This window comes from Corvus brachyrhynchos, unplaced genomic scaffold (genome assembly GCF_000691975.1).
Source record: "Corvus brachyrhynchos isolate BGI_N302 unplaced genomic scaffold, ASM69197v1 scaffold42, whole genome shotgun sequence".
Classification (NCBI taxonomy): domain Eukaryota; kingdom Metazoa; phylum Chordata; class Aves; order Passeriformes; family Corvidae; genus Corvus; species Corvus brachyrhynchos.
The window spans coordinates 3,177,818-3,202,324 of NW_008237242.1; the positions used below are offsets into that span (position 1 = coordinate 3,177,818).

Below are 24,507 nucleotides of genomic sequence, written 5' to 3' on the forward strand. Positions count from 1 at the left end.
CCATAAGCCTGTCCATGACTGCATGGGAGGCTCTGCAATGAGTTCAGAAAGATCTCAGCCAGATGTGAGCCTTCGAAGCTTCTGCTCATGGCACTGGTTTCCAAACCATAGCAAAACCTCTTACTTTTTTTTTCCTCTTGGAAGAGGGGAATACTTGGTTGAGTGTTTTGGTATTGTTTTGAATGTATTGTGCTCTTAGTTTTTATGCAGTTGTGGAATTAGTAATAAGCCAGGTGTTGCTTGTGTTTCATGGATAATGTATCCAACCCAAGAGTCTAGGGAGCCTACAAACAGACTATTCCTCTTCTTCCAGCTGTTCTTTTTGGCAGTAGCATGAGCTGAAAAGCTTACATGAATTAAAGATTCATGGCTGAGTATGAAGTTATTCACTGATCAGGCCCCTTTGAGCAATTTCTTAAAAAAGTGACAATCCAGCACTATACTCACCAAGTATATTTAATTGCTTCAATGGTAGGTGCTTCTGGGAGGAATCTAGCATCCTTTCTGGAGTCTGGTTTGTTGATTATTGTATGACCCAGTTGGCAGCAAGCCTGTCCTATGAGGCACAGGACAATAATATGCTGCACAGCTATTTTGCTAAGTAGTTGAAATACAGTGCCAGCATTATTTGGGCAGATACATCTTTGATAACCTATTGCTGCCAAGTTGCACAATAAAAAAAACAACTTTTTTCCATCATAAAACTTCCCTCCATTGTTCATCAGCAAGCTGAGCCAGAGGAGCTCTGCTTCTGTTGAGATTTAAGGGAAAGTTTCTAGTCAAGGTGTCAGTACATCCTGTTGCTCACTAGCAAATCTGCTTATTTTGAAGATTTCCATACTGTACTAGATCTCTAAGCATTTGCTCAAAATGCAGCATACTTTCAGCAAATTCACATTGGACTGTCAAAACTTATTTGAAAGTTATTTTCATAAATCCAAAAAAACTAAAACAACACTAGTAGGTATCCTCTAAGATAAACTTATTTTTTAACTCTGATCTCTGCCACATGATTATCTATCTGCAGGAAACAAGCACTTCTTCACCAGTCTCAGAATGGCTAAAAACTTGCTCTTTAGCAAAAAAAGGAATCTGGCAGTCTTCAAGTGAAAACCAGTCTCTTTGTGGAGACTTAACCGCAGGCCCTCAGATACACTCCTTGTTGCTCTGCAAAGTAAAGTCAGTCACCTGGTATTTAGTCTGATTTTTCTTTCCTCTGTTTAAATTTCTCTGTTGTTTGAACTCTGCCTGAAAAGTAGACTGGCACATGTTCTCTTATTTTTCAGATCAGTCATGCCAGCTATGCATAAAAGAGCTGGAGCAAAAGGCATGCCATATCCGTTAAGTGTTTTATTTTCCAGACTAAAAACTGAATACTTGCAGCTTGTATGTCATTATATGCTTGTCGTTCCTAATTACTTTCTGGCACGTTCCTGGGTGTTTTGTAGACAGGAAAATGCATTTGATTATTTTTTTTTAGCTAGGCTAGCAAAAAAAAAAAAAAAGGAAAAAAAAGAAAAAAAAAAGACTTCTACGAGAAAGTCAGAGAGGGAATTTTTACAAGAGCAGGCAGAGATAGGACAAGGGAGAATGTCTTTAAAATGAAAGAGACTAGGTTTAGATTAGATATTTGGGAGAAATTCTTTACTGTGAGAGTGGTGAGGCACAGAAATAAGTTGCTCAGAAAGGTGGTGGATGCCCCCTCTCTGAAAATATTCAAGACTGGTTTGGATAGGGTTTTGAGAAACATGGTCTAGTTAAAGGTGTCCCTGCCCATGGCAGCACGGTTGGAACTAGATGACCTTTAAGGTTCCGTGGAGCCCAAACCATTCTGTCATTCTGTGAGGTAGAAAACTATTGAGAGAAAGAATTTGTGGTCATAATAACTTCTTCCTTTCTAAAAGAGTAACTTGTTTTGTCTCTTATTATCAGTAAGTATTTTGTCTTGAAGGAATAAGGCTATTGCATTTCATAACTGGAAATTAATCATCAAGCATGTTGCTATTTTCGAAGCATGCAAGTAAGTGATTTTTCCCTGCAGGTATTCTGTATACTGCAGCATGTTTTACCAAGGGAAAACACTGTGCTTGCATATCAGATTTTATACGGACAAATTCATAAATGTGTTCAGGGAAGCAGATTTGTAGTTCTGACCCTTCAGATAGGCTACCAAGTGAGCAACAATAACTCACCTGAGGCGAGTGGTAAATAGAAACTGCACCAGTGAAGAAAAGAGTTTCCCAGCTGACATTTCTTTTGTTTCTTTACATTCTGTTCTGTCTTGATAGTCACTTGACAACTTGAGTACTCTAGCAGTATGCTGGAGTACAGGAAGCCTATTACCTCCAAAAATAGCTGTTGTTCCTCAGTCTGAATGTAAATCTTCAGTCACTGAAATTAAGAGTCACTCAACTTTGTGGGGAGTGTGTTGATACACAGGCTGCATAGAATAGATACAAATGTGAAATACATTCAAAGGCTATGGCCACAAATTAAAGCCCAGATTGATTAATTGGGGTGGCTGTCATCTCTCTGCCATGGAGGCTGCAGCACAGGCTGCGTGAGCTGCACCCCTGGCTGGGAGCTCAGTTTTTACTGGGCTGATGCAACTTGTCCCACAGCTGCCTGGTACCAGGATTGGGTATCCAGATTGGGATCCTGTGGCAGGGGCCTGCCCTGCCACCAGGAAGGGCTAGTCAAGTCCTTTTGGCAGCAGTCCACAACAAGGTTGGTTTTGGCCAGGCACAAAGCTGCTTTTTGTCAGCCCTGTGTACCAGCCAGCACATGGGAAATGTGACCTAATGGTAGCTCATCTGTGTGGGTGGTCTCCAAAGTTCGTTAAAGTTGCTGAAAGGAACTCATATGATGTAGCATTAAGTATCTCCACTAAATACCCGAATTATTAATTCGCCTTCTGTAAAGACTCAACAGACCATGAGAAGTGTAAGGACACGTCAGCCACTTCAGTTTAGTGCCTGCTTTTCGGTGGTACCTGCTGAATTTTGCTGGCAATGTGCTGTCTGCTGTGATAAACAGAAGCAAAGACTCTTGCCTCGGGTGACAATAATTTATTACCTATAGAGCGCCACAGCCATCAACTGCTATGCTTAACAAATATGAAGGAAGATACCTGCCCTGGAGAGCTGGCAGACAGCATTCAGGAATAGCAGGATAATTTATGGTGCTGAACAAAACACAGTCACCTGCAGCTGTGCCGCACAGTGAATACTTGTGCTTGTAGTATGTTTTTTGTAGACCGTATTCCTAATCTAATGATTCCCAATATTAGTTGCTTCTTTGTACCTTGCTAAAATAGCTGTAGGAAAATATTTTTCTGAAATCTGAGGTTTTAAAAGAATTTTGAATATAACCTGATGAAATATGACAGTACAGGAATCCTGGAATTTTTAACTTACAGTGAAGATAATTAGTCTCTTCTGTGCAATGATGTGTATAAGCTTTTCACTATAAGCTTGCCTCTGACTAGATGAAATAAATAGTAATTTTTCTGTAAAAACAAACATTTTCAAGAAATCAACTAGTTCCTACTTCTGGCTTGAATTAGAGTAATAGTTTGATCTCTCAGAAGTAGCTATGATTGTATAACTCATAAATGCTGGACTGGATAAACACATTTAAAATAAAAGATTTTCAGCCTGAAGGCTTATTTTAATGAGTTAAAAAACAGCTAAACAAAAATAAGTTCAAATAAATTCAAATAGATTCGAATAACTTCAAGTGCTTTCATACAAATAATTTTTTTTTTCTATTACATAAAATGGTACAAATTCACTAGAAATAAAAATTTCAGTCTCACTATAGAATTATACATCAACATGCATGAAGCCAACTGAATTTTTTTTATGTCACTTGTTGCTAAACTGTTTTTTGCTGCCAGGCTAACTGCTGCCAGTTTGGTTTTTTTTTATAGAGAAGAGTTTTACAATGTTCATGGAGATATTAAAATGCCTTGAAAAAGACAGAATTTTACTAAATGATTACTTGCTGATGCAAGGTATTGATTGTGCAGGATAATGCTCTTGGGCAAGGATTATGGCAGACATAATGCCGCTGCTGCTGGTGCCATGGTGAGCACTGAATGGATGTACCTCTGTCCTTTGGAGAGTGTGCAGTGTGTGTAGGCAGCTGTTGCCTCTCGTGTTGGTGGGTCAGTAGAGCCTCTCAGCACCTCCGAGTGAGCTCCACAGGGTCTGCTACAGGGTCATTTTGTTTTGCTTTAGCTGGGAAGTTGCTGGAAAAGAACTTCTTCACCACCAACAGTGTGGTTTCCAGGCTGCAGGGCTTTGGGCTCACCTCCCTTTTCCTTGCTCCCTCACAAATCTTGCATCTCCTCTGTAAACAAACTGTCACTCCCTAAAACTTTCTCTGCTAATAGGTTTTCTGAACATTTTATCTTCATTGCCCTCTTTGGCACAGTCTTTCATTTGGCAGCAGTATTGGAAGAGAGACACCCTCTAACAGGTGCTGCTCCCATTAATGTGCTACAGAATTCCAGGTGCCTGTGAGACAGTGGCATTTTTTCATCAACTTTTTTTCCCTTTGATTTCCACTGGTTTGGGTTTTTTCCCTCTTCTCCTTGCAAAACTGCTGCCTACCCTGTAACTCTTTATGTGACATTGGTTAGTGGTACAACATGACACATTTAATCTTGTAATACAGCAATGAGAAAAGTGTATTAAATCCTGAGAAATCCCTAGATGTAATCAGTTTTTTGTTTGGTCTTTTCTGTTTGCTTTTTCTCTTTCTTTTTCTTCAGATGCTGCCCAAAAAAATGTGTGAAGCTTCAGACTGAAAATTGCTTGAGTGAAACACACAACATCCATCTTTATTTCCTGGTTAGGGGTGGGCATGACAGGATTTGCTCTGGATTTTGGACAAGTCCCATGCTACATTAGCGTGACATTGGTGCCCTGCTGCTGTCCCTTGTCAGAGCCAATGCTCAAAGTCCTGTTTGGTTTTTGGTGTGTAAATGTCCTGGCTTTGCTTTCTTCATGGGCTAAGGTGGTAACTGCAGTGCCCAAGTCAAGTGTCTGACAGTATAGCTTCCCTTTGGATCCTAGGTGCTACTTACAAAACTTTGCAAACACAGCTCCTAAGCTGGCAGGCTGCTTGTCTTCAGCTATAGGGAGAGCCCTCATAAAAGCTTTCACTCTCCCTGGGGTCTGTTGCAAAATGAGAACGTTCCCTTTCTCTTTGGCATCAACTCAGGTTTGTAAACTTTGATAACAAAAGAAATACCGAGTTCATATTCCAAAATACTTGGAATCTGGTTGTTGATTTTTGGGTACACAGGGCTGTTGCTCTCACACAACATAGTTTTGCCTTTAAAATTCTGGCTGATCCCTTTACACATTTTCTTGTTTATTCTGTCAGAGGGCTTATTCCTGGAAGACTTAATATGAGCCCAGTTTCCAAACTGTGCTGAGGGTGATTGTTCTCTCTTGCTGTGAAAACACTTGGTGGGATACATAGTTGACATTTTATATATTATTGAATTTTTAGCACCATGGATGGGAATATTCACGTTACGAGAGACAAAGAATGGATGAGGTGCATACCTAGAGATGGAGATGGGCAGGTAGCACATGGGTGCGATGTTCAGCTGGGTGTTCTGACTGTTGGGCAAGTGGGACAGGGTGGTATCTGGGAGAAGCTGCAGCAGGTGAGACTTGCCAGGGGTCACCTGCTTACCTTCATCCACTCACCTTGGGCACAGATTGCCCCCCTTCTCCCAAACCTGTCTCCTCTTGGATATTCCAGCTTCTTTTTTCCTTTGAAGTTGACCATGACTGCATGTGTATCGAAAGGTGAGCTCCCATTGAGTAGCCTGCTTGCTCATCTTTATCCAGATGCTGGATTATTTTATCTTTTAATTGTTATTTTCATGCATTTAGGGGGTGAGAAGGACAGAAGTGCTGGGTTATAAGGACTGGTTTACAGAGACTTTGAAGATGGGGCTGTTCTGTATTGAGGAATATTTTTCCTTGCTCAGCATTAATCACTTTGCATTCCATTTCCACTATGATGGCTCAGATATAATTACTGCTCACCATGGGCTACTTAAATGAGTGCTGTATATTCCTGTGAACCTTTTAACCTGCTAAATAAAGAGAGCACATGGAGAAAGTTAATGCTATTTATTTTTAAATAAAAAGTTGCAAACTGGGCAGGAGGGAAGAGTGTTTTTGTGTACAATGTTGCCCTTTATGTTCAACTACTTGAGGGAAGCCTGGCGCCTTTTTGAGAGATTACGGCTATGAGCTTCTGCTAAAGCCAATTGACTGTAATAGAGGGGTTGTTTTTTGAAAAGGGCACTGTCCACTTGAATATTGTGACATTCAGTAGTGGTAAATGCCTCATGGGGGTGGGGGAGGGATGGTGTAGCCTCTCTTCTCATTAGTCCTGTTTATTTATTGATACTGTCATGTTTGGAGGGGGTTGGATGCTGAAAAGAGGTGAATGCATGTAACAAGGTTCATTCTGTTTGTTTTACTCCCTATTTACCTCCATGTCCATTTAGCACCTTGCTAGAGATTTGATCTTACACATGGTGCAGTAAAACGCCAAAAAGCATTTTTTTTAAAGAGGTGCAATATGCCTTTCTTTTAATGAAATGCCTTGCTTTTAATGAAATTTTATAGCCTTCAGTGTTTCCTACAGGGTTTTGCAAATGTAAATCCTAAAGGCTGAGGCCCCAGAAGGAATAAGAAAGCTCATGTTTAAGCACAACTTTAAGACAGCCTCTTTAATGCTGAGAGCCTGTGGTAAGCTTGAGTCAAGTAACTTTTTAGTACACTTAATCCCATTCACTGTCTTTTGTGTATGAATGCCCCAGCTATTTAAAACAAAGAGAGTAGAAACAACATCTTTCTCTACATCTTCTTCCTCAGCTAGTGAGCAAACTGATGTACAGATATGTATGTTGTATATTAGTTGCTTTCTCAAGATGGACACAACTTAGGTCCCGATCCTGCAGTGCAATTTCTAAGCATAAGCCAGCGTAGAAATCACTGGTGCAGGATGAGAACACAAGCATCTCTGTGAAAAGGGCTCATTTCATGTCTGGGCAGTGTTGAGGGAGAGCAACAAGGCACATTTCATCATGGAAATGTTGGACAAACTGTTTCAAGAGCAGGGAGGGGACAGGAGTAAAACTACTGTATAGGACTGAGTCATCCTTGTTTAAAAACATTAAAAAATTACTTTTCATGTTAAAATAACCAGCAGTTGTGTTTGCTTGCTGGAATTCATGTAGTTAAATTGTTATTTCAGGAGAGTGTGCTCTCAGTTAATAGGATGATACCCAAACCTTCCCAAATAAAGGAATTTCGGCATGTTTCAGCATTAAGCTGCTTTTAAAAGTGAAGACTCATCTTGCCCTCTGTTCTTCCTACTTTTTCTTTAAGCAACAGTCAAACCATTTCAATGACACTCAATGCCACTTATCATTGGGAGATAGATGAACACTGAACTGGGAAAAAGTTTTGCCCTTTGCAATTTATTTGTCACATCGGCGTGGTGACAAGTGGCCTTTAATTAAAAGGAGAGACAATTATGTTTCATTGATTGCAGTGAAAGATTTTTTTATCTTTTTAATTGTACTACTTAAGATGTTTTCCTCTCAAAAGAAACTGATATATTCATTTGTGTATGTGTTTCATTGTCTTAGTGTAAATACTAACAGCATTTCAGAGCCTTCTCTTGTTACAGGGAGTGGTGCTGTTCATCTCCTTGTCACCTATGGCTCATATTGTTGCACCCAACCCCAAATCCTTCAAATCTTGATTACCCAGAACAGAAGTTTGTTTTGTTTAATATGTTTCCTTTGTGTCTTCAAGTCGAATGCAGCTACGGTGATATTTCTGTGTTTCTGTAACTTGCACACTTTGTTATCACCAAAATGTTAAAAGAGCAGCCTTTTGAAAAGTACGTATGACTTAATAAATATGTTTCTGATGTTTGTATCTGCTGGAAGAGGCTTTTAGAGAAGGGAGGAGAAGGATTTATTGAGAAATAACAAAATGACTCATCAGAAATACTTGTCCTCTTTTCTTTCCCGTGTGAGGCTATTTCCATCATAAACTAGAGTGATCAACGTTTGCCTGAACGGAATTGAGGAGATGGGTCTCAGGGGGTGAAATATTTTGTCATTTTTAACCTTCCTTCACTACATTTATACCTGCTAAGGCCTGAAAGAGTTTGGTAGCTCTGAAGAATGTTCAGTTTACCCTGATCCTTTATTTATGATGTCTTTTTCTAAGGGGGGGGAAAAAAATGGAAAAGAAAAAGAAAAAATGAAAGAAAAAAGAAAAAAAGAAAAAGAAAAATGGACAATGTTTTCCCTTGTTTCTGAAATTCCTAACATGAATGTGTTTATCCAACACTAGATGGTAAAGATGGACTCCCTCTGACTATTAAAGTTGCTCTCCATTAAGAGGTGTACGTACTGCACTTAATGAAGCAGCACTTAGCTTTGCTAACATCACTCTGGAGCAGTACAGAGGTTCTTTTAACACAAGTGGATTCCCAGAACTCTTGCTTTGTAAATAATGTGTGTTCCCAGTGAGCCCTAATTGATAATGACTGTTAATGTAATACCTGCTGGCTAGGCCTGGTCTTTACTGAAAGAACTCTTTGAAACTTATTTATTGATTGCTGCAATCAGTTTAGTTTAAAAAAAAAACCAAACAAAGTAGAAAAAAAAAAAAAAAAGGCACCAAAAAAACCCAGACATTAATTTGGTCTCAGTTTTCTGATAATTGCTTTTCTTGTTTGATGGAGTGAGTTTTATTAAAGTCTCAAAACCCTTGTCTGCCTTTTTACTTGTAAAGCATTTGGTGGTTTTGATTATGATCTCAGGAGTGGATCTTGAATGTCATTTTTGTCCAGTTGATGGAAGGCCACCCTGAAATAAGGACATAGAATTTGCCTACTCTCTGTATCATCAGATTTTTATAAACTAATTATTACTTATTTACCTGTGCAGAAAGTGAGGTTTAGTTACAAGGCTGAGATGGCATTCTCCTCCCTGTCCTCAGGGTTACTACTGCTTTATATTTGCACACACTGTGCAGACATCAAGTTTTGAACCTTGTCCCATCGTGCAGACCATGGCCAGCTCTGCTGCTGTCTGCAAAAGGGATGGGAGTTGTACTTTCATCCTACTCACCTTTAGTGTTCCCTTAGAGGTTTTGATTTGATTGCCATTATCAGAGAATGGATAATGCTTGACATAAATCATCCAGTGGTGACATTCACATCATGTTTTCCTCTTCCCTATCTCCCTTTGTGTATATTTCAGGAGTTAGATTTTTAGTGCTGAATTACTTAATGGTTGCAAAGTAATCAGCTTATGTAGGGATATCTATATTTGTTTTCCCTTTATGTATTTTTACCTAAAAATTGATTTAGTTATCATTTTATATGACTTGCATTAACTGATATAGAAATGCCTAGTGGGAGGTAAGCTTTGCTTCAAATGACCTGAGAAATGGTAGTTTGTAAAAGAATGCATTAAAAAGAATTAATTGCTGATTTTTAGTAAAAGTTTAATTAATAAATAATTATTATTCTCTCTTTATTGCTGGGTGGTTTTTGTTCTCTTCCTATCTCTGCATTTTAGACTAACTTTTAGTATTTATGTCACAGTTATATCCAGCGCTACACCAACAAGGAAGACAAATACACTAGGAAAATTAGAAAAATAGCTATAAAATCTAACAGGATATTTTAGTTGGGGTAACCTAAATTTAAGTAACATTTTTTTGAGAAATAGGTTCTGATTTTGATGTGTCCCTTCAAGGGTTTGTGTGTGCTTGGAGACTGGTTTATGCCCTTATTCACTTCGTGCATCTCACATGTATTTTGGCTGGGCAGTTATACTCTGAATCTTTTGTTACAAGTTTCTTAAGCCAGTTGTCAATCCTGGGTCCAAAGTGGACTGTTCTTGTTCTGACATATGTAGTCATAAAGCCAGCAAAACAAATATACAGCACACTTTTATTTTACCATCACTCTGTACAAATAATAACCATTACTAAGCATTCCTTTCCCAGCTGTTATTACAACCTAACATATTGGTATATAATGTATTTGGTGAGAAATGTAATTCGTTAAAAATCCCCTCCTTTACAGAAAAATACTTCAAATATAATAGAAAGTTTTAAGTATTTTGTAACTCTTTTGAACATCCAGCAGTATGGTAAACAGTTTTGAGCTTAGGGATATTGTAGTCTGTTAAAAGGCCTGGTTGGGGGTTTTTTGTTGTTTGGTTGGGTTTTTTGGTTGGCTTTTTTTTTGTTTGTTTTTTTTCTCTCTCAGAATTTTGCATTCTGCATATTCTGTTGTCTGTCATTCCCAGCATGTCTGTCATCCCTCTTATGAACCTCCACAGTTTTGGTCTTTGTTAATAGCTTCTGTTTATTAGTAAGACTGCAACTCTGCTGAAAGTGGCTTGACAACTAGTGTGATTGACAGTATTCAAAACTAGTAGAGTTATTGGCATTTCTTTTCAGGATGTTAAAAACTATTTTTGGCTCTTTCACATGGCAGTTCCCCATCACTTCACTGGGATCCACTCCTGACAGCACCATGGGATTGGTGACGGTGTGAAACAGGGCCAGGCAGTACTGTCCAGTTGTGCATCCTGCCATGCCAGAAGTATTTTCAATAAGTGCTTTTGCTGAACACCAGCACTTGGCTTTCATCCTTCTATCCTTTCTGCAAGAGAGCCTCCTTGGACAATGTATTTTGGGGGAACTGCAGGGCTATTTGGACTAAGGTCAGGGAGTGACAAGGCGTGGCTGTAGTGCTCCTGCTGTTGTACCACAGCCCCTTAAAAATGGCATTGCAGCATCCCTCTGAGACTGGTTTCTCCAGCAGGTGGAAATGGCTGCCTGGGAGCTGTGGATTGGTACTTTAAGCATATCTGGAACTAGGACCTGCAGAAAGGCTTCCTCTTTACTATTAAAATATTTTGTTCTTAAAACAACAAGAATTGTTTTCAACTGTGGGACTTGACCCAAGCCAGGCACCTGCCAGGGCTCTGCCAGGGACCATGGTGAGATAACCAGGCTTCATGGAAAAGGGATGATCGTTCTTTCAGGAGCAATGTGCCTGGGAACATTCCCGTGTTTGGTTGAGACCCAGCCCAAGTGGGGACATGTGATACTTGTCCTTTTGCTCCTCCTCTGCCTTTCCATATGGAGGCTATTATGGCTTTGGCAATCTGGTGGTGAAGACCTGATGTTTTTGAGTAAAAAGCAAAACCATGGTGAATTCCTATGATGGAGAAGGGATGTCCTGATTGATGCTAAGGCCAAATTGACCAAGGATTTTGGATAGGAGGAAAGCCTTGAGTTGGTGAAGATCTAGTTTAAAAGGAGAGAATAGCATTTTAGTTTCAATTTCATTACTGCATAAAACTGTTTTTAATGGGTTTCCAACAGAGACATCACACAAGGGTTTTCTTGTGCTTATTATGTTGTATAATTGGTTTCTTGTAGTATCAAAACCAGGAAATCTCTCTCGATAACATAATTAATCTTTATATGTTACAATTACTCTTAGCGAGGTCTGTTTTCCCAGAACCTCATATTTAACATGAAGACACTTTGAATTTTATGTGCACACTTTGGTGCTGTCCTGTGGTTTTGGCAGTCAGTGCAGTAATGTATTCAAATCATAATACCTAGTGCTTGCATTACCTCAGCTTTTGATGGCCACCACTGTGTCACTGGGCAGTTGTATCTAGGAATGCCTGGAGTAAAGGGGATGCAAAAGCTTATAAATACAAAGCAGCTTCCTCAGAAACATTGTGGGGTTCCATCTTATATTAAAAATAAAATAGTCAAACTAAAAACATAAAAGCTTGGCTTTAATGGTCCAGGTTTTCAGAAAGTGACCTTTCAGGTCTAAGTGCTTTTACGTATATGTATCTACTACTACTGGAACATGCATAAATAGCACCTAAGTACAAAAATAAAATAAAACCAAAACAAAACCCATGATATACATTGAACTTACTAGGTGCTTCTTAAAACAAGGTGGCTGCATTAAGTATGAGCTGTATTCAGCATGAGTTTGCAGTGGAAAAATACCTGCGATCAATAATTTTTTTCCAGTATATCTTTCAAAATCCCTTGGAATATTGTGCAGAATCTTACACACTGTGTGTATGCTGCTTCTATGGAAGCTGAGTGGCTCTTGATGCCTCCTCTGGCACCTGATGGAAGTGCCATCTTCCCTTGCTGTCAGGGCTGCCAGCACCTGTCCCCCAGTGCAGTCCAGAGAGAGGACAAAACACTCTGCCCCGGTGCAGGTGGCGCAGCTACTGAATTTCACTTATAAATAATTTGGAGGGTGGAACAATAATAAAGGAGTCATGTAGTTCTGTTGGAGCTACTTAGTTTGCCACAAGCCCAGTCTCTATAGACAACGATAGATCTCTGCATTTCAGTAAGAAAGTTTAAGTTGCACAGAAGGTAAATAAAGTTTGTGAAAGTTTTGAGTGTATTCATACTGATGACCTATAGTTAATGAGCAATTTTCCTTGGCTGTTGAATAGCAATTAATTTGCATTTTTCTGCGTTTTCTTTCTAAACTGGCAGCTGGCAAGTAACTGGCTTTCAAGGCAGGATTGCCTAAATGGAAAGGAATATAAATAAAAGAAACTGATTTGTATGAATATGGTATCAAAATACCAATATTTATTTTGGGTAAGAGAATACACCTGAAAAGAGCTGTGGGTGATAGTAAACAAACGAATAATAATTTGTACCTCTGTGGTGTGTTTTTCTTATGCTTTTGAAATACCTGAAATACATGTTCTCCACAAAGAACAAGCACGTGAGTTTCTTCAAGATTTGGGCTAGAAATAACAAGCCCAAGAATTGCAAGTGTTACTCTGAAAAACACTGATAATTCTGTGGGTGTGAAATCTTTGTCTCCAAAAGCCTAAGAATGTTTGTCTGTTATTCGTCAGGCTCTCGAGCTATGTCTATGCCATTGTGAGAAGTTCTCCTTTTTAATATTATAGACCCTTATTTTTTTGCTGAATACTGTTTAATGTGATTGTGAATCCCTGATGTTCTCAGTAAGAATAAAATAAGTAAATGGCAGATGAAGAGCAGGAAAAGACCCACAAGCAAAAGTGTAAGGGCTCTGCTCATCTTTTGTTAAGAAAAGGCAAAGACTTCTCTTCACCATTACAACTTTTTCTAAAAGGTGCAAATATTCTTTTCCTGTATTGACTTGGTTTATTTAAACTTGACATCTATGTAAACTTTTTAAGCATTTATGCATTTGAACTTTAGAGAAAATAAGGGAAATTCACTTGAGTTCTTCATTCTTCGTTTCAAAACTGCTGTGGCAAAGCCAGATAGGTTTCTGTGATGTTGTATTTCTCCGTTATAATTTTCAGCTGAGTAGGGATCTGGTCACAACACGTTTACTCTCTAGTATAAACCTAACTGTTTCAGGTTTCTCCTGCAGTTAAAGCCAAATCTGTATCTCTTGATGCTTCCAAAGATAGTAATGCTCTTTAAATGAACACCGTTTGCTTGTTTGGTGGCTTCAAGAACATATTTGGTTTTTATAGTACAGCAGACCCGCATGCCCACACAGCTGCCAGCACCAGGGAGGTTTTTGAAGAGGCTGATATTGCTCACCTGGGTGTTGGTATCTCCTCATAGCAGTGCAATAACTTTTCTTAAGTCATCATATTTATTTAATGGAAGGCAAATTTTTAAGTTGCTGCTGCGTTTAAGAGCAGCTAATAGTGATACTGTTTGCAAAACCTTTGTTTTGACAAGACGTTTCTGCAACTACTGTTGCCGAAGGTTTGGTGTTCTGGGCTGTTTTCTTAATGCTTTAGGCAAATGTAAGTTGGGCTTAACAGGAGTAATGCACAGGATTGCTGGATGAAATCCCAAACACAGAGTAAACAAGCAGTCAATATGCCTCTGGGGGGTTGCTGTCTCTCCGGGGTCAGAGCCATAATAAAACAAACCTGATTGTAAGGACAGGATCTGAGCAGCAACAGAGGGCATACACACAACATTCAGCTCATTTTTCACCCACAGCTGGGCAGGACAGTGTGTAAACATGGGCTGATGTCTGCCAGTGTTACAATGCCATTTTAGGTTCCCCTTGCTTCAATAGGAAAGGATCTGATTAGTATGAACCATCCACTTCCTTCACTGAAATTCTTAGATCTGCAGCTTATAATACATCCAGTTTCCTTCATAAAAGTGCCAAGTGACCCCACCTTTTTTCCATACATTTGTTTTACAGAGTAAGTACTGTGAGGCTGCTTACCTGGTGTGATTCATCACTTGTTCCTCAAGGTGATGCATAAAGAAGGCTTTATTCTTCATTCCTCTTGCTCAGTGTAATACCACAGTGACAGCAGTGCAGCGATGTTTGTTGTAATGTTCTGTGTGTTTCACAGCTGCATGTTAGTCATGTGGAATTAGCTTATTAATGTTGATGAGAAATCTCATCCAAAAAGTGAGCCTAAGAAAAGAATGACCTTTTACACTTCTGGCTGATTCATCATGCATGGGGATCTTGCCATAATTCACAATCCTAACATGGCAGAGAAGCAGGTATCTGGCTGGTGTTAGCTTTGGCAGTTGGTTTCTTCGTAGCTTAAAGTCTTAATTAAACCTTTGAGAGCCTGAGGGATTACTTAAACATACATGCAATTATCTTAGTGTTCAGGAATTTTTTATGTTTATTTTTAAAGACCTTCCTTCATTCCCTTTCTAGGACTGGAGTGGAAAAGAACAGATTACTATAAAAGTTTCTAAAATTATATTTAGGAATAAAATGCATATTATGATAAAGGACTTCTCACTGGGGCTCAGATTAGGAATTATATTCACAATATTGTTCCTGTTGCTATTCCCTGCTGAATTTTTTCATCTGATAATATTACTGTTTAGGAAGTGATAACATATGCATGTAACCAGTTAATTGTAAAAGCCCAAAAGGGGTAATTTGATTGTGCTACTGAAACAACAGTAATCAAGCATTCTGGTCTGCGGTTGCCAGTTTTAAATTACCATGATTGTTGTAAATCATGCAAAGGGATTGTGGGAAACAGAACTTTCAGCTTTTCATTACAAATTCCCCATTTTCTGTCCAGGATCACTCTGCCATCTGTCTAATAGTCTGCAGTGGTGCTTTACAGACCATTCTCTCAGCAACCCAGGGCAGTAAGAGTGGAGTGAGGGAACATGCCTGAGTATTGCAATATCTTTGAAATCATAGCTCTTCTAAACTACACTGATTTGTAGCTAAGGATTGAGTCCACTTCTCCATGTAAATGATGCATAAGCAGGCACTGGTGATTTTCCATGTTAGGAGCTACTCATAAGTTACAGATACGCATAATTAGCTAGTCAGCACTGGAAACGAAAAGAGCATTTTCTATGTCCTCTTCTTTGCTGTATGATAGATGCTTCTCCTTTTTACTTTTAAGAACAGAATTCAACTCCAGCATACCTGAACTAATATATTCTCTGCCCTTGTGTGATTTCACTAATGTATCAGAGGACCCAGGAGCGATCTGTAGAAACATTTTGAGTCAGAGGGGAAAATACCACACTCTAAAGATTTCAGGTAGTGTGTAGGGGGAAGTAAGTGTTAATTTAAAAATGAAGTCTTAATAGCTCCCATTTTCAAACTTTTTATTTTACATATTCAGTTGTTTTCCATGTTGTTGGTGTCGGTAGGACTGAGATTTAGGCTATTCCCAGGAAGCCCTACTCCTGTTGTAGATACTCTATATTTGCTGTATGGTGGGGGGTGGGGAAAGTAGCTGACACTGCTTCTGGGGGCTTGTTTCTTTCTGGCGTGTTTAACAAAATGGCACTTGAAGATAATCAGATTTTGTTTAATGAGTTGTGAGCTAGGACAAAGGAAGAATTTAGCTGGGAAGTGACTGGACTGCTGGCTCAATGTATATATAGCCCTACCAGTTTGTTTTTACTGTCTAAAAATGAGGGAAGTTGTATGAGTAATGTCAAAATCACCATTCTGCATTTGAAGTGAGTGGCATTTGGGTTAGTGTCTCTTGTCATAAGGCATTCCTAATGCTTAGCTCTGCCTTGATCTTGCCAGCGATGCTTTTACCCCTTGAGCACATCATATGGCCACAATGTGTATGTGTGGGAGTTGGGATTTCCAGGATGCTAGTGCCTACATCTGTCACAAATAATGTGAAATTTTCTGGGATTCTTAATCTGTTGTTTCTGCCTATCACATTTCACTAACTCTACTTTGTTTTGTACCTGCTCTTCTTCTCTTAAAAAAAATTAAATATTTTTAAAAGAAAATCCATTTTAAAATGTTTCTCTGCAGAAATTTACATCTGCATAAGTATATGGCATGGAAATGTTCATCTCAGAGGAAAAAATACAGCAGTCATTCTAATAATAAGCACAAATTATTATGAAAGGTAGGCAACTGCCACTTTATTTTCATAAATGCATATTTATGAAGTAATATAGATAGATGCTGTCTATATCTCAAATCAGTTAACAGTAGAGTAACTGATATGTTTTGATTAATCAGAAGGTACTGTGATTTTGTTCTCAGTGTGGAGAAAGCTACTATCATTTAAAAGCATTAGCTGTTTGTGCTTATCAAAGTATAAGCAATGGTAGTGAAATGTCTTCTGATTGCCTTGATTTACTATTATTTTGGCATCAAATAAAAGAAACAAAGTAATTTTCCATAAAGAACTCATTATACCAGATAGACACTTCAAATTTCCCTTTGTGTTCTTTTGTGTTGACATGTCAATAAAAAAACTGTGCTTCAGCTGTATGCAATCTTTCACTAAAAATGAGATCAGTGGCTTATGAACTCTTAACTTCAAAATTTTCTTCTTTGTGCAGCTTTAAGCCGTTCAAGTAATTTATCTTCTGGCAAGAATTTCCTTGAATTATTTTTTTTTATTATTATTATTACTTGAGGGGATGATTAATTTAAATTTGCTTTGTCCTTCAAATATTATCTTTCACTTTCCGCTGTCCTTTAACCTTTTAAAGTAAGATTTAGGTCAAATTTTAAATAATGTCTTTAAACAAATCTCTGCCTTTTTGTACTGCAGTAGGTACTAAGTTCAGGGGGAAGAAAAGAAAATTTTTGCAGACTTTTATTGCATCTCAAGTCTGTGAAATTCTGTTTGAGTTTACAGTTATTTTCAACTTATTCCCAACTGTATTTTTCAGTGTGACAGGAGAAATTGATTTGGAGTAAGAGGTAGAAGGAGTATCCTCAGTCAGAGGATTTTACATATATGCAAAGCTGGTGTTTCTGGGTGAGATTTCCAAAATACAAGAGGGAAGGAGGGAGCACTGTGAGTGTGAAAGTGAGGAGCTCAAATGGAAACCATCATAAAAAAACACAGATTTGTGGAGTTCAATCAGAACAGTGAGCAAAGGAGACTGAGGGGCAGAATTAAGATTCTGATTTTTTTTTTTCCAAAAACAGATCTTTAGGAACTTTCTTTAGGTGCAAAAAATCTATATTTTAAAGTCAGGCCCAAAAACTGGATGATTAGACTTTTAGTGAGTGGATGCATTTGGTTTGATGAGTTTGAGGTGAAAATTGTAGAAAGACTTATAATAGTTCTGGGCTGACAGAACAGAGAATTTGTAGGATGAGAAATACTGAACACATTTATAATGGAAAGGTAGAGCCCTAGAGTGAAAGGTCAGAAGACAGCATGAAGGAGAGAAAGAGAGAAGTAGTAGGACAGAGAGCAAGAGAAGGGAGATGAAGGACTTAAAGTAGACCAAAAAAAAAATCCTATACTTAATACGTGAGAAAAATCTTCAGATTTCTTGTTTGAAATCTTGTTTCAACACTAATCCACTCCTTTCTTCCTTACTCCAAAAGGAAAGATACCAGAGGGGAAAAGTCTTAGATTAGTTATACTGGCGGGTGACCCTGTGGCAGCACTGGGACAGTGGCCCATCTGGAGTAACTGTTTGGCAGCTCCCTGGTGTATTTTACCTGCACTTTTCCAAGATCTCTCAGTAAGCAGGAGATTGATGTGTCCTGTAGTTACCTTCTCTTTCCTGGACTCCACCTTAGAATGGCTTGAATGTTGACTCATAAAGGATACACAGAGTTTGTTCAGTGTTCTCCATAATGCCCCTGAAGCCCTTTTTTAATACCTAGGAAAGAAGCAGAACGACACCACCCATGTTGTCTGAATGATGCTATCCTTGAGTCCTCACCCATGTGGGAAGAGCTGATCTGTGGGCCAGCCTGGAGATGGGCTCTTGATCAGTACACACTGCGCTGTACTGTGAGTTTTGTTGGTCTGTTTCCAATCTTTCTTGATTATTTTGAAAATTTTGTCATAGACTTTCTTCTGGCTCATGGTGAATAAGAAATCCAAATTTTGGTACCTGACATCTAGCCACCTCACCAGCATTGGGTCTCTCCCTGCCTGTGCATCCTTGTCCCTTTGAGGTAAGTGTACATAGTGAATAATATTTTATTACTCTATTAATTTCTCTCCACATTTCATTACACCCTCTTCCCAGGCTCTTTTAGACTCTTCATTCTTCTCACTTAATTTTTCTAATACACAGGGAGTGTCATTTGACCTCTCTCTTGCACTGTCAGAGTTGAATCCATCTGTGCTCATTCAGGTATGTCCTTGTTCATACAATACTTCCCTATTGACAAGTCTAGCTCTCAGAGATGTGATAGGACCCACCATGCCCTATTCATCCAGCAGCTGAAAGATTCTTAGGAGTCATTAATCAAGAGTGTGAAGTCCTTTTGAAGGATGGGACTCAGGGACATAACATGCTGCAATCTTGACATGTGCTGCAGTTGTTGAGGCAGCTGGGACGTACTGAAGGAGTGGGTCCATAGTATGCTTTGAAAAACAGAGGATGTGCTGTTAGCTTGAAACTGGCTTTCCTGTGTAAATTATCAAAGTAAATCAGTAAATTGTTGGGGTGATTTCTCCTGATGGACCTCACTTCAGCAGTGGTTACAGGAATGGATTGCCACTGGTGGGAAATGCTATCGCAGGATAAATCTCATCCTACCTCAGTATTCTATGAACTGGCTCTCACAAGTGAATGGGTATAGCTTATTCTGTCTGCTGGGCTCTCTGTAGCAGGCTGATACTCAGAAACAACAGATTCATGGCATGGTAACTGCATCTTGCTTTGGTATTTGTGGGTGATTTTGTGTGAAAATTTTCATACAAAATTCATGAGTTTGGAGAAGAGCACTCACTGTGATGAGAAGCACTATCAGTTTCTCACACTGCAATTGCAACTTGAGTTGCTGGAAACAGTTTCTTTCTTTTTTAGGTCTTTGAATAATCAGCTACCAAAGTAAGCTATGTATCATAAAAAGGTTAAATCATTGATTGATCTGAAGTTCCAAGTCATAAAATTACTGAAATGTTCTGATATCAGCATGTGGTCTGAGGACTTAGTGCTACTGTAGAAGGAAACAAAGCAGTCTAAAGATTGCACAAAACCATTTATCTACACAGTTTTTTTCAGATCTGTGACCAAATCGTGAAATGCTACTTTTATCTTTATGACCATTATTGTCAGTTTTCAGTCTGACAATGATCTATTCTGTACTTCATGCTGCGCTGGCAATCTAACTGCTGTCCACTGTTCTGATTCATTATTTTTGGCAAAGCAAGGTAGCATGCACCAGAGTTATGAAGAACAAGTTGAATTGAAAATTGCTTGAAATATACTGCTTTTTTTTTTAACTGAGAGTTTCTTTTCAGTAAAACTTATTTTTCGTTTATCTGTATAGTTTGTTTTTTTCATTCTGAGTTTGGTATATTATTTTTCTTAAATCATGTTCAGGTTTTATTTCCAGGAAGTTGGCTTCATTTTCCTTTGTGCCCTGTACAGAACTGCTTACAGAAAGAGCTGCCTGTAAATAATCTTTTCAAAGACTTACAATGTAACAAAGTGAAACCCTTGATCCCTTAGTCTAGGTTCTTAAACACTGACAAAGAAAATTAGAGCTTCACTAAATTAATCATTCAGTAATGGAAAAGGAGGACTCAGGTTTATAATAATGGGTGAAGTATAAATGAACTCTGCATTAAACTTACCATTATGTGGAAGAACAAGGAAACATAATTTTCATCTGTATAAATGCACATGCTTTGTGGGAATCAGTAGCTGTTACTCCCAGGAGCATTCTCCGTGACATCTTCTACTCAGTTATTGCCAGCATCAATTAGTCCATTATGATGAAACTTCTGAAATAAAGTGAGGTTATATAAAAAATACAATACATATTATATAAAAACCCCACATCTCTTTGCTTTAGGTTCTTTTCCTGTTGTAAATATTGGGGTCCTTGATAGGACTGCAAGTCATCTCTATATTGAGGCAATTAGATTTACAAACACATTAGTAAACATATCTTAGAAATGCAAGAAAACTGCAAATCCTTTTGTTTTTAATGACTTCATTTACCATCAAGTTATAACTGTTTCATAAGGAAGTTATTAGAGGTTATCTGATTTGGCATAAAGGAATCTCTGCAGTGAACCTTTATGATGTTCTTATACTGAAATGAGAAGAGGAAGCCCTCTCCATTTCTTTTAATTGAAAGTGTTAAGTAAATTTACTTGATTGTCTTTTGCAATTATTCAGTATTTCTGGTGTGTATAACAAAACATGAGAGAATAGCCAATAAATACCTATATGAAATAAGTATAGGTATGTAAATACATAAGTAAATTTATATTCCTAATTCAGTCTAACGGCTACAGGCTGGAAGCTGAGTCCTGCCATCAGTGGTGTTCCTGCCAGCCCCTGAAAATAGGCCTCTTTGAATTCCTGAGTCTGATTTAAGAGTGTTGATTTAATATTTTTAGAAGGAAAAACAAGCCTAAATCAATGGAGAAGTACTTGACTGGAAATGTGAATTCCACAAGATATGTGTTCTCACTTGACAACTCAGGTTAAACACACTCTGGAGAAATTCTCCATCCCATTCCTGTGTAAATTCTGACCCCATACAAAAAAAAAATTCCTGCCACAGATACTTTCGGTTCCTTAGTTAGCCACAGGTAAAGAAACCTTAATTTTTTATACTGATGGTCTTTTAGTTGAACTCTGTTTTTCATCTGCTGGATAACGTGTTGTCTTGCTCTTTTCCTGAGATGTATCAAAAAGACTTCAAGCTAAAGAGGCAGTGTGGATGCAAATGTACATGAGAATCAGAAGAAGAATTTAAGAGAAAATAAATGATGGCTATGACAAGAACTTGCAAAATGAAACAGAAACTTGTATTGTATGCATAAATCCTTTAATTTAAATGTATACATATATGCAAGCCCAGGCAGTCCTAGGAAAGATGAATGGAAGGGTATGAATTAAATGCTCAGATTTCCCAAGTGCCTCATTGTGATTGACTTCCATGGAGGAATTCTGGAGCTGTGTTCCTTCTTCTATTGATCTGAGTAATAATAGAATAGAATAATAGAATATTTAAAATAGAATGGAAGAAAAATACAAAATTGACTGTAAAATGTCTTTTCTGTATAGGCTTCAGAATTTGTGACATGGAATATCTCTTCTGGGTCTCTATTTCCATGGACTATCTCTTCTGGGTCTCTCTTTCCATGGATGTTACAGGCCAGTAATGCCATGTAAAATCTTTATTGAGTTAAGGAACTGGATTTGAGATCTCCCTACATGAAACATTTGGCTCTGAAATAAAATGTTGAGTGTCCTTGCCTGAGACCTTTAAAAGATTTTTTTTTTTTTTCCTGATCTATTAGCCTCTTCGTTGTAGGGTCATTCTTCAGATTTAGATTTTAGAAACTACAAATTTTGAAGACATGAAGAAAGGGAAGACTAAAACCAACAAAGAAATGTTTCTTAAGCAATTTTTAGAGTTTGGAAAACAGCTATTATAAGCCATAGCATATATGGCTCCTGTGGCTTTGTTAAACAGACAGCTCTCTAGCATTAAGAGTATTTGTTTTCCAAAATTGTGGAGGATTGCAGAATAGAAATATATTTAGAATATGAAAATACATAAAGTACATATGTAGCTTGCAACAGAGGGCAATAGAAAAGCCACAACTAAGATGTAAATCTTGGTGACTCTTTTTGCCTGTTACATGATAGCTCAGTGGTGATTGTTGATGAACAAAATTAAGACCAGTACTTTATATTAACAAAATATTTATTTTGAACATGATTACTACACTCACTCTTATTCCAGCAGTATTTGAGGCCACAAGTGTCTCAGCATATTGCAGGAATGTCTGGTGAAGCCTGGATGCCTAACTCAAGGATGCCTAACTCAGCGCCTGGCTGGGGATCTAGAGTGGGTAGAAAGGCTGCATTTTAGCCCTTCAGCCCTACATGCATGTGCACCTCCCAGCTGCACTTTTCACTCCTGCACCAGACTTCAGCACCTTTCTTCTTAGCAAACTTCTGTAAACCCCTTTCTTTAATGCTTAATCTATTCACAGGGGCTCCTTCTTGATAGCACCGGTCAAGCAGACCTTGGAGCTGTATGCTCAGCTGGTGTGGGTTTTTAGGCATTGCTCTGCATAGCCAAGTGATGTCCAGGTTCCCTTGACTCTGCAAAAGCTCTGAGGAACTGCAGTTCAGGACTGAAAAGCTGAGAATGTACTTCAAAAGCTTAGAAAGATCAGCCCATTATGCTACATAATTTTGAGTGAAACTCAAGCTACTCAGTAACTCATGAAGAGTTACATTTCTCATGTCAGTGAAATCTGAACCCGGCTAAGCTGAAATGGGAAGTGTTAGCTTTTTTGAGGAAAAAAAAGTGACAGTGAGGCAGAAAACAGAGTAACTGTTTTGGGATATGACAACAAAGTGGGCTTTTTGTATTTGCTGTTTAGTGAAGAGAAGGTTGAGGAAAGTGACCACTTGCGGGTAATGCTTTGTTTGAAAGTCACCAATTTGCAGAACTTGGAAAGCCAGTCATTTAAAAATTGGGAGTGCTTAGGGCAGCAGCTGCAAGACTTAACAGCCAAACTAAACTCAAATATAGCAGTGATGGAGATAAGGTAAATGTGCTGCTATCCCCTAAATTTCCCTCCTTTGTTCTCAAGAACAATGTGCTATGGTTGCACTATTTCAAAAAGTAGGGGGGAAATGGGAGTCATGGAGGTTTCATCTTTGCCTGACTTACATACTAAGGCATCAGTAAGCCTAAAAAAACATTTGTATCTCCGAATTATAAACCCCATACTTCAAAGCCTAAAATGTTTACCCACTGTGCTGGTTAGTCATGAGCTTTTTTGATTCAATAAGTACTGTTCGTATGTTTCTGTATTAACAGTTTGCCAAGTCATTCTATACACTATGTTTTTTCTTAGAGCAGTGATAATTTTGGCAACATACATTTATTGGGTGATTTTCTTAATATGCTGTATTTGCTTTTTGAAAATTTTGTATTTTCTTTCTTCACCCTTTTTACAATCTTATTTCCCCGAACCTGTTTTTATTCTTGCTTTAGTTAATACCAATAGATTTGTTTTTACATATCAATTGACCTTTTATGTGCCTATTGAGAAATATTTAATCAAAAGAGAGATTAATTGAATTGCATTAATTGCATTAATTGATCTGGCTGTGAAGAATGGGATTGGACCAGATAATGTCTGAGAGTCCTGCACTGCCTAATTTTCTGTATTCTTGTTACACAGGTCAGCAGTTACTTGTACCTAGAAATCTGTGTACTTGAAAAGCGTGTTGAAGTGATGAAGATTTTTTAAAAATGAATATTATTCATCTTCTAGTAAATTCCAGTTTTCATTCTGTTTCAGCCTTGTAAAAGATCTTTTGTTCCTTATTTCTATTTTCAATTCCTCAGTATCTCTTATGTTTCATTAAAGAGCAATCTAGTGCTTATTGTTTCTTCCACATATGGATTATGATCAGATACGGTAATCCATTATGTACTTTTTCTCAATTAACTGTCTATTACCTTGATTATAAACAAGACTTCAAACAACGTTTTTAGGTCCATGCTGTTTTAAAGCTTGTTAGTCCCTTGAGTGCAGACATAAGAACAGTAATACATCTTTTTTCTAATCTTGTACTTGGCATTTTCCTAATAATTTATCAAAAGACTTTCTGTTTTAAGCTACTGACATGTCAGCAACAGTTTCAGCTAATAGAGTTCTGGATTTCCATCTGCCCAGGTCTCAAAATATTTTCTATAGACATTGACTAAACTATTCTTCATAACATTCCTACAACACAAGAAGATAATTAGCTGTAGCTGAGAATATGACATATTTCACTTTTAGAAGGCAGTCTGAATTTCTGGATGCCAAAAGAGATGTCTTGTTTGTCCAGTGAAATTGCTTGGATTTCTTGCCTGTTTACATCCTTTACAATACTGATGGTTTCTTTTAAAGGGCCAAAGAGGTGTATTAATTCCTATATTTGGCCTTGTACTGCAGTGCAGACC

General features: G+C 38.1%; 1 protein-coding gene across 3 annotated transcripts in view; it reads left to right on the plus strand.

The window, feature by feature from the left end:
* The window catches only part of GHR (growth hormone receptor), a 161,911-nt gene that overhangs the window by 48,665 nt on the left and 88,739 nt on the right, over nt 1–24,507 (plus strand). Inside the window, exon 2 of one of the 3 annotated variants that reach the window (XM_017730257.1) lies at nt 18,405–18,513. The exons of the other annotated variants lie outside the window; for them this stretch is intronic. The gene's annotated coding sequence lies outside the window, so the exon portion shown is untranslated. The remainder of the gene's footprint in view (nt 1–18,404; nt 18,514–24,507) is intronic. 3 annotated transcript variants of the gene reach the window in all.